We start from the raw sequence: 11,010 nt of genomic DNA on the forward strand, positions 1-11,010 counted from the left end.
AATTGTTCATCTATGTCATCCATTGAAATTAGAACTTCATTTGCTGTCATAACCTTTGTATATAAATTATGGCAAAAGTACCCATACAAAAATAAAATGTTTGGCTGTAACTATCACATTAATGTTATAACTTATAAATAACAAGTTTTCCTGGGGTAAACAAACAAGACCATTCTTAGAAAAATACCTTTGTTGAAGAAATTTAAGTTTTTATGAATAGTAGGCATTATAAATACAAGGTGATGTGAAAATCCTTTATTGCTTTACATATGAATAGATTTCTGTATGTTTCCACAATCTCAGCATTACATACATAGGGATATGAAGCCATTATAGTCACTCAAACTTTACATTCTTATTTATTTAAATTAAGAACCAGTTTGAATCGTATGTGATTCTATGAGAACTGTCTTTTGTATTTCCATTTGAGGCTCAGTTACACAGACTAAATGGTGCATGATACGTGTCTCTCAGGTAAAAGTACCATTTGTTGTCAGGTGCCAGAGTCCAACCAATAAAAGGCATATCACTATTGCCTAATAAATACTGTTTCACTCGAGCATTAGCTTTCTACTGGAAAGCTCCTATAATTCACTGTATTAGTCATTTCAACATAGATTGCTCAAATAAGGCTGCTTCTGTTGGCAATAAATAACATCATTCTTTTCTATTTTGTTATAATCTTTTCTATTTACAACGACACTTGAAAGACTTAAAATTAATGCCACTTTCCATATTCATTGAATTTTGTTACCAAAAAAGAGGCATTCTCCTCTGTTGCTTTGTTGATCAAGCAGAGCAAACATCTTCTATATATATAAAAGGCTAATATGCTAAGTGGCCTTCCCTCCATCCAGGTAATGACATCACATAGTAACACCCAGCTTCCTCTCCCTAGTGACAACTAGCCTCCTTACAGTTTCTTCAGCCCAGAAACATGACTTGCTTTATAGCCAGGTTGAAACACTTTACACTGTAACCAAATGTCAGTGAAGCATTTTCCCATGCCTCATCTCATTTGATCCTCACAGAAGTCCTGAGGCAGGTAGATAGGAGACTCAGTGGAGTCTTATTTTCTTTTCATTAGCCAGAAAATGGCGATTTAGAAGTTTAGAAACTTGACTGGACAGAAAAGAAAGAAATGGTGGACCTTGAAAATGACGTCAGGTTTTCTCACTGCGCAGAATATAGTCAAACACTGCTGCAGTTAAATATTTTACCCTTTGTTCTCCCTGCATGATCTACAATAATAATCTGCTTCATGTTGATATTTACTGCTGTGTTGCTGACAATTACCTGAAAGAAAAGTTGGGGTGCTTCATGGGGCTGGAAAAAGTTTAGCTAAATCAGAAAGCAGGTCTAATTAAGTACGTTTGTTCTATATTTATAAAAGGCTAAGTTGACTCACGCATGCAAGATACATATAAAGCTTTCGCTGGTGCCAATTGCACACATGTATTTCGATCTGTCATTGTCGATCATGAATTTGTTTGACACTTCTATTATAGAGAAAGGGCGAATAGCGATATTAAAATATTTCTTCTAATTAATTTCATTTCAATGTGCATGAGTTCGTGCACTGGGCCACTAGTTGTACAATATATGTGGGAGAAACTGTACCTCCCAAAGCACATCAGCTATTTTACATGACATGTGAAGCAATACAGAAGCACAGCACAGAATAAAAATAACAAGAGTTGCCATCTATGGAATGATTACTATGTAGAATACACTATGCTAAGCACTTTACATTTTTATATTATATCCTAATAATTATTTTACATTAGAAAAATAAGACTCAGATTTAGTAAAATGATTTAAGGAGTATAAACAAACCTTGAAATCTAGACCCAATATTCTCCTTCACTTAAAAATGTTAGCACATTATCCAGTTTTGCTCAGTTGTTAGAGCGTTGGCTCAAAGACTGAAGGGTTGCAGGTTTGATTCCCATCAAGGGTATATACCTTAGTTGTGGCTCCATCCCTGGTTTTGGTCGGGGCACGTGTGGGAGGCAACCAGTCTCTCTCACATTAATGTTTCTCTCTCCATCTCTCTCCCTTCCTTTCACTCTCTCTGAAAAAAATCAATGAAAAAAAATCCTTGAATGAGGATTAACAACAACAAAAAAATAGAGATAGAAAATGGAAAAGTTGATTTATTATGGATGATATAGTATTGTTAATCAGGACTATCCTTTAGTAAGTCCACACAATTTGGGGTATGGAAGCTAACAGAACATTTGGCTGTTGTGATTAGAGGTGCCTGGCTGAAATTATAGAGGAAAATACTGATCTGAGCCAGGTCAAAATAATATATTTTAAGACAATGACATTCCACTGGTAGTACAGGGCACTGCTATACTACTATATTGCAGTGATAAATAAGAGACTATGAAATAAAGATGGATGACTAATTCCAAAGTACAGTTGTATTTCTGTTACATATCAGAGGTTGTTAGGAGTTAACTCGTTTTCCTTGATTAGAAGATAAATGAATTTCACCCCACTAAACGTGGAAGAAAATGTATTACCCAATTAGATATAGATGTAGTATGTCAGGAAGTATGATAGCAATACAGGAATAAAGTCTTTATAGCATCAGAACCACTTTACTCTGTCCTTAGAATCAATGAAAAAAAAATGTTTAGGGGGCACTTCAAGTTATCCTTAAGTGGTTTCAGTAAAATACAATTCAGTTAGGGAATCAGCATTGTGACAGCTTTGGCCATTGGGAGCTTTTCCAGTTGGCTCCTGTGTTCCTTTGACATCTCTGTCTGTCTAAGCATTTCCTTACTTTCTGGCACTACTAAATGCTCCAGTTTCATCTTATATATTTTCATCTTGTCATTTCTCCAAGGAGCTCTGATTCCTTTTATTAAAGAACTCAAGGTCCGGTACACGAATTTATGCACGGGTGGGGTCCAGCCAGCCCACCCTGATGGGGGCCAATCGGGGGCAGGGCTGGCTGGGGGGAGGGGCCACCGAGGTTGGGGGGGGCGATTGGGGCCCCAATCCAGCCAGGTGGCCACCACAGTGTGTGCCATAGCGACCAGTCATTCTGGTCATTTGGCTTTTATATATATAGACCAGAGGCCCGATGCACAAAATTCATGCAAGAGTAGGCCTTCCTTCTCCTGGCTGCCAGCATCGGCTTCCCTCTGGCACCTGGGACCCGGGCTTCATTCCAGCTGCCGGCAGGCACTCAGGACCCAGGCTTCCTTCTGGACCCAGCTTCATCCGGAAGGACATCCAGAATCACATCCAGAATGACGTCTGGTCTAATTTAGCATATTACGCTTTTATTATTATAGATGGTATTAGAAACCAAAATCTGGGTACAAAATATGCTATTTCTACATCAAGTCTTCCAGGCCATGAACACAGAATATCTTTACATTTAATTAGATCTTTATTTCCTACATTACCATATTTTCTGGCGTATAAGACAACTTTTTAACCCAGGAAAATCTTCTATATGCCCAGTCGTCTTATTCGCCGGAAAATACGGTAGGTTTGTAGTTTTCCTCATATAGATCCTGTATATGTTTTGTTAGATTTATACCTAAGTATTTCTATTTTGGGGTCTAATTTTTTTTTAATTTCAAGTTCCAAATGTTCATTGATAGTAAATAGGAAATCAATTGACTTTTGTATGGTAACCTTGTATTCTGTGATCTTACTATAACCACTAATTAGTTCCATAAGGATTTTGTTGTTGTTGATTTGGAAGAGTTTTTCACAAAGACAATCATGTCATTTGAGAACAGTTTCACTTCTTTTTATTTCCTTTTCTTGTCTTATTGTACTAGCTAGGACTTCCAGTATGATATTGGACATATTTATGTACTTGTTATACTACATATTCTTTTCTGAGTTCTGTCACTTTAAATCTTTTCTCCAAATCACTTTGAATTTTTAGGTTTATGTTATTCTTTCTATATTCTATCATTTAAAAATTTTCTCATTTTAAAATATTGGGTTATACTTTTCATCTATTTTTCTGCTTCATATTCATTTGTATTACAACTTTTAATAGGATTAAACTATGATCCTACTTTGTGGTATACTTTTAGGCTAAATAAGTTATTCTGTACTTTTAAGAGAGAGGGGTGAGTAGAGTATCTTTTCTAGCCTCATGGTTCTAGAGTGTCCTTTCTGGTGTTTTCTTATTTGAGCTCTGCCTCCTCTTCTCTCCCACATTTATCTGGACCTGTTTTGTTGTGTTTTTTTTTTTTCTTTGCCTTTATTATTTATATCCTGATTAATTTGATTTCTCCTCCTAGAAGTTCCTCCTTAGTGTTGGGCTTTGTCCAATAAGGGAGCTCAGGTTTAAGTTTTGAGAGTTCGTAGTTCCCCTACCCCCACATACATACCCTTCGGCACTTTCAGAGCTTCCTGCTCATCCCTTTGTACTCACCCTGAAATTACAATCTGCAAGTTTTGCTGATTTCACATTGGTTTCCCTGGCTTTTCAGTGAATACCTGTTGGCAGTTTGTGGACCTCCCATTCTTATAGCCTTCAGATGCTATGTTGTCTCTCCACTGTTTCCTCCTGCACAGATGTTGACACCGAATTGATTTGTTCCCAGCCACTCATATTCTGAGCTTTATAAGAAATCTTTTTCACTTAGTTTTGTAGCTATGATCTGAGCATGCTGATATTAGTGTTCTTTGTCTATCATACCTACCCAGCCACTCATATTCTGAGCTTTATAAGAAATCTTTTTCACTTAGTTTTGTAGCTATGATCTGAGCATGCTGATATTAGTGTTCTTTGTCTATCATACATACTCTACCTGTTTCTATGAGGCGATTCAGACTACACTGCCTCTGTAGTCACCTTCCTAGAGTTTTCTTTTTTTTAAAATATATTTTATTGATTTTTTACAGAGAAGAAGGGAGAAGGATAGAGAGTTAGAAACATCAATGAGAGAGAAACATCAATCAGCTGCTTCCTGCACACCCCCTACTGGGGATGTGCCCGCAACCAAGGTACATGGCCCTTGACCGGAATCGAACCTGGGACCCTTGAGTCTGCAGGCCCACGCTCTATCCACTGAGCCAAAGCAGTTAGGGCCTTCCTAGAGTTTTCAATATTACCTGGGAGGGGTGTGAATAAGGAATTGGAAAACAAAAACAAACCCACCATTTTAAACATTTCTTATAGCTTTGAAAGCAATTAAAATTCAAGTTGGAACGATAGGTTGTTCCTGCTTTTCTATAACTTGCAAGGCTTTTAAAAAAATTAGTTTATATTTGATTTTCCTAACTAGAAATTAATGTACAGTTGTCCCTTAGGGGGTTAGTTTCAGGATGCCACCCCAGATAGTGAAATCCAAGGGCACTTGAGTCCCTTATGTAAAACTAGAGGCCTGATGCACAAAATTCATGCATGGCTTAGAATCCCTAGGTCTGGCCGGCAATCAGGGCTGATCTGTGGGGCGACTGGCGGGGTGATTGAGGGCCCCCTCTGGCACCCACCTTGGCCAGCCTGGCGCCGCCTGATCACAGCCCCGCCCCCCGCTGCTGCCAGTCATCTCCCTCTGCAGGAGGCGATGGGACAATTGGGAAGCAGTCGCCGGCTGGCCCCGTCCCCTCCGGGGCGACTGGCAGGGTGATTGGGGGCAGCTACTGTGTTGAGCATCTGCCCCCTGGTGGTCAGTGTGTGTCATAGCAACCGGTTGTTCCACCAGTTGTTCTTCTGTTCTGTCAATTTGCATATTAGGCTTTTATCTATATACTAGGGGCCCAGTGCACGAATTCATGCACCTTGAAAGGAACTATGGGCCGTGAGGCTGCGGTGGGCACAGGGGCGGCTCTCGGGCCATCCTCTGTACCCCCCACTTGGCCCCTCCCATCGCGACCCCCATCCCCTGCCAGCAGCCTTGCTCCCACCGCTGCCGCTCCCACGTGCTGACAGTGCCAGGCCCACTTGCACCCACTGACGGCATGGAGTGATTGGGGCCGGCGCTGGGCGCCAGCAGCAGGTGCGAGCAGCGGCTCCGGCACCAGCAGAGGGTGCAAGTGGGGCCAGTGCCAGCAGCCAGTGCAAACAGGGCCAGGGCTGGCAGCGGGTGCGAGTGCCCGGTGGGACCGCAGTGCACAGGAGCAAAGAATTTTCAGTAGCCACCAGAGGCTCACCCTGATAACAGCAACCGGCGCCCCACCTTGGTCTGGCACCCCTGCTCACCTGCTCCACCATCCTGCCACAGCCAATACCCACCATGTTCCGTGCTCTGCCACCTGTTGCCAACACCCACCGTGTTCCACACAAGCCCCCTGATGGTCAGTGCCCATCATAATGACTGGTTGTTCAGTTGTTCCGCCGTTCAGTCTGTTTGCATATTAGGGTTTTGTATATGTATATGTATATGTATATGTATATGTATATGTATATGTATATGTATATGTATATATATAGACTAGAGGCCCGGTGCATGGGATTTGTGCACTGGTGAGAGGCGTGGCCCGAGGGAATCAGCCTGCTGTGGGAGCACCACTCATCCCAGTTTGTGGGAACACCACTCATCCCAGTTATCTGAATGCTTAAACCCATCTGAGAATTCTAATCTTCTTATGGACCCACTCTCTGAGCAGCTGCTCTCTGGTCCAGCATCTTCTGTGGAGCTGGACCACTCACCGCTGCAGGGGACCTGGTCGGGGCCGAGCTCAGGGACAATAGCACTGAGAGGCGGTGGAGTAGGCCTCAGTCCCATGGCGGCCACGAACCTGCCTCCCAGCCTCCAGGGTCAGCTCTGCGATCCTGGTGGCGGCACTGCGGGGCTTATGGGGCGTCCAGAGGAGGAGGTAGGGAGCGAGGAGGAGGATCCTGAGGCAAGGAGGTGACAATAGCAGCCCGGGTTCCTGCCCGTCGGCCTAGGGTTCACAGTGGGAGCAGCCACTCATTCCGGTCAGCTGAGCGGCACTCCCACTGTGGTAGCACACTGATCACCAGGGAGCAACTCCTGTGTTGAGCATCTTCCTCCTGGTGGTCAGTGTGCATCATAGTGACTGGTCGACTGGTCATTCCTCTGTTCAGTTGCTGGCCTTTTATTACATAGGATATAAAAGGCTAATATGCTAAGTGTTCTTCCCACTGTCTGACTGGTCGCTATGACATGCACTGACCACCAGGGGGCAGACGCTCAATGCAGAAGCTGCCTTGACGCACACAGAGAAATGGCACTGCGGACCTGGTGCTGACAAAGCAACACTTGGCTTCCCCCAAGTGGGACACAGGCCCCACCACCACCCCAGAGCAACAGTCCACCAAATCGCAGCCAACGCTGCCATGGCACAAAATGCAGTCCACAGCCCAGCCCAGCTTGCAAACAGTGGCTGTGGGAGCCCGGTAATGACATCACATTTTATTGACATTCTGAAGCCGAAATTGTCAACAGAATATGTCTGAAGACCAACTACTGCCACAATGTACCTCTGAAGCCCAAAGAAACCGGCGTCCTTGACAGAATGTATCTGAAGACCAACTGCTGGCACAACATATCTCTGAGGCTGAAAGAAAGCGATGTTGTCGATGTAATATGTCTGAAGAACAGTCATTGACAAGTACTACCAATACTGGTAGGAACTGCCTTCATAGTGAAAATGAGGTAAATGAGGATGCAATTATTGAACACAGTGTGGTGGAATGACTGTTGCATGCCAATTTTGCCTATCCCTAAATTTCTCCAATGAAAAATCATTTGATGGAAAATTTACTCAATGTTTTAGCAAAGGCAAAGTTTGTCCAAATGATATAAATTTTCCAGAATACCTGGCATATTTAAAAATATTAATGATAAACAAAGATTCTGACAGTAAAAATTTCATGGAAAATATTCGTTGTTATATCATGTTGTTACTGTTTTTATTAATCAATTTCTATGTTATTTTCATGAACATTTTATTATTTTATTTTAATCTCTGACACTTGTATTATAGAGAAAGGGCGAATAGCAATATTAAAATATTTCTTTTAATTAATTTCCTTTCAATGTGCACGAATTCATGCACAGAGCCACTAGTTATATATAGGATGAGGTGCTATTTGCATATAATCAATGCACTTCCTCCTGTATACTTTATACTATATAATCATCTCTAGATTACTTGTGATATCTAATACAATGTAAACATTGTGTAAATAGTTGTTACACTGTATTTTTAGGGAATAATCACAAAAAAATAATCTGTATATGTTCAACAGAGCACAAACATTGTAGGCTTACCTACATATAGGATGGAGCAAAAGCAGGTTTACAGTTGTTCTATGAAAAAGATAATCTACACTAATAAAAGAAAAACATGCAAATTACCGTCACTCCGCTACGCTACCAGCCAATCAGAGTGAGTATGCAAATTAAACTGAAAACATGGCGGCAGCCCTGCCTTCCCACCCCCCCCTCCGCCGCTTCGGGCCTGTGGGGATCGGAGAAGTTGGGCGCCAGCATCTGAAGCTGGCTGCAGCCCGGGAGACGAAGAAGCCACCTGCCCCGTGATCAGGCCACAGACAGGAGCAAAAGCCTCACGTCAGCCTGCCCCATGTCCTGGGGGAGATGGAGAAACTGGGCCCCAGCACCTGAGGCTGGGTGCAGCCTGGGAGACGAAGAAACTGCCTGCCCCATGATCCCAGGCTGCAGCCAGCTGGAGAAGTCGCCCACACTGCATCCCAGGGAAGACGGAGAAGCTGCTCGCCTGTGGTCCAGGTGCCAGCAACTACGGCTGGCTACAGCCTGGTAGATGGAGAAGCCGCCCATCCCGCAGTCCCGGGCACCAGCACCTGCGGCTGGCTGTGGCCCAGGAGACGGAGAAGCCGCCCACCCCGCGGTCTCAGGAGCCAGCACTTGCAGCTGCAGCCCAGGTGAAGACACCTGCCCACCATCCTCTGCGGCTGCAGCCGGCCTGGATGCCTATGGCTGACCAGAGGGAGGGAAGCCCGGATCCCGGGTGCCTGTGGTCGGCTGGAGGAGGGAATCCTGGGTCCCAGATGCGGGGCTGAGGCAGAGGTGGTTAGGGGCAATCAAGCCAGCAGGGGTGCAGTTAGAGACCATCAGGCTGGCAGGCAAAAGAAGTTAGGGACAATCAGGCAGGCAGGCAAGCGGTTAGGAGCCAGTAGTTCTGGATTGTTAGAGGGATGTCTGACTGCCGGTTATCCCCTGAGGGGTCCTAGATTGGAGAGGGTACAGGCTGGGCTGAGGGACACCCTTTCCCCAACCCCCCATGCACAAATTTCATGCACCGGGCCCTAGTAATTAATAAATAATGAGAATAAACTGTTTCCTGAACTCACAACTGTAAACCTACTTTTGTCCCACCCTATAGTACACATCAGCAACAATGTAACTTTAAAAAATATATATTTTTTTGATGCTTGGTTGGTTGAACATGACAATGTGATACCTGCAGATCTGGAAGTCTGACTGTACCACAAATGTGCTCTATTCCCATACCTCCCCACTCTCAACTTGCTGCAGAGTACTCTCAAACTTAATGAGATATCAGAATTAGGCTTAAAATAATGACATTTGTGATGATTGACCAATGTTCTCAGGCCAAACATTTGGAGGAGCTCATAAATGTATTTACTAGTATGTTTCTGTGTCCTAAAATTCTGGTTCTTCTATAGCCCCCTTCTCTCTACAATATACAGTCCAAGTTAACAAACTGGCAACCGATCGTCTGAATGTGGTTCCCAGACATGTTTTGTTTAGCCTGCTCAGTATTTTTTTTAAATCGCTGACACCATTTAAAAACCACGTTTCACATAAAGATTCAGATTTCTGGCTGCTCTTAAAAAATTGAGATCTGATGTCATTAGGCCCACATTTCTACTTGGAACTTGTACCCTGATTAAACAGAGAATGTGCTCTCCTGTTTGTGACACTGTTCTCCCGGATAGTTTTTCTCTTTTCTTACCTTCTAGTCCTCATCTATACTAATAAAAGCCTAGGTGACCCTCGTGCGTGACGTCGTCACAAGATGGCCGCCACAAGATGACCGCCACAAGATGGCCACACGTACAGCGGAGGCAGGGCCTGGCAGCCGCTCCATGTGGTGAGGTCTGGGGGTCCCACGGCTCCACATGGCATGGAGTAGGCCGGTCCCGGCATCTCCGCCGCCTCACATGGAGGAGGCGGGTCCCAGTGGAGAAGGCAGGTTGCGGCAGGTGAGGGCAGTTAGGGGTGATCGAGTTGGCAGGGAAGGGAAGTTAGAGGCGATTGGGCCGGCAGGGGAGGGCAGCTGGGGGCGATCAGGCCAGCAGGGAGCAGTTAGGCATCAATCAGGTCGGCAGGGGAGAGGTTAGGGGGCGATCAGGCCGGCAGGCAGAAGTGGTTAGGGGCAATCAGGCAGGCGAGTGGTTAGGAGCCAGTGGTCCCGGATTGTGAGAGGGATGTCTGACTGCCGGTTTAGGCCTGATCCCAAGGACCTAAATCGGCAGTCGGACATCCCCCAAGGGGTACCAGATTGGAGAGCGTGTAGGCCGGGCTGAGGGACACACCTAACCCCACATGCATGAATTTCGTGCACCGGGCCACTAGTAACCATTATAGGTTTGTAACCATGGACTAACATCTCTTTGATTTGAATCTCTTATGTTGGCTTAAACTACCAACTATGTGATTATGAAATCTGTTTCTACTTAGATGTCCTTTACTCACAGAACCCATAGTCAAAACCAAACTATTTTTTGCAAAACCTATTTTTCTTCTACTACTCTCTAAATGATCCAGTTAACACAATTACATTCCTACAGTTGTCCAGATTACAAAAACCCTCAGAACTATTCTCTCTTCCTTCCTCATCCTACTCAAAACTTTTCAGTCATGTGCCAAACTATGCCATGTCTTTACTTCCACTGTTCCCAATATTTTAAATACCTTTCTCTTTTTATCTCAAAAACCCCTACTTACTTTTCAAGATGGAGCAAACTTATTCAACTTCTGAAACTATGTCTCTTGACTCTAGGTGCATTCAGTTGCTCCTTTCCATCCATGTACAAGCATCTCACAC

At 44.0% G+C, this 11,010-nt stretch overlaps 1 protein-coding gene across 1 annotated transcript in view; it reads right to left on the bottom strand.

Annotated features, from left to right (window-relative positions):
* The window catches only part of MTTP (microsomal triglyceride transfer protein), a 61,282-nt gene that overhangs the window by 48,244 nt on the left and 2,028 nt on the right, over positions 1-11,010 (bottom strand). The gene's annotated exons all lie outside the window — the stretch shown is intronic.

Source organism: Cnephaeus nilssonii (genome assembly GCF_951640355.1).
Source record: "Cnephaeus nilssonii genome assembly, chromosome: 1".
NCBI classification, from domain to species: Eukaryota; Metazoa; Chordata; class Mammalia; order Chiroptera; family Vespertilionidae; genus Cnephaeus; species Cnephaeus nilssonii.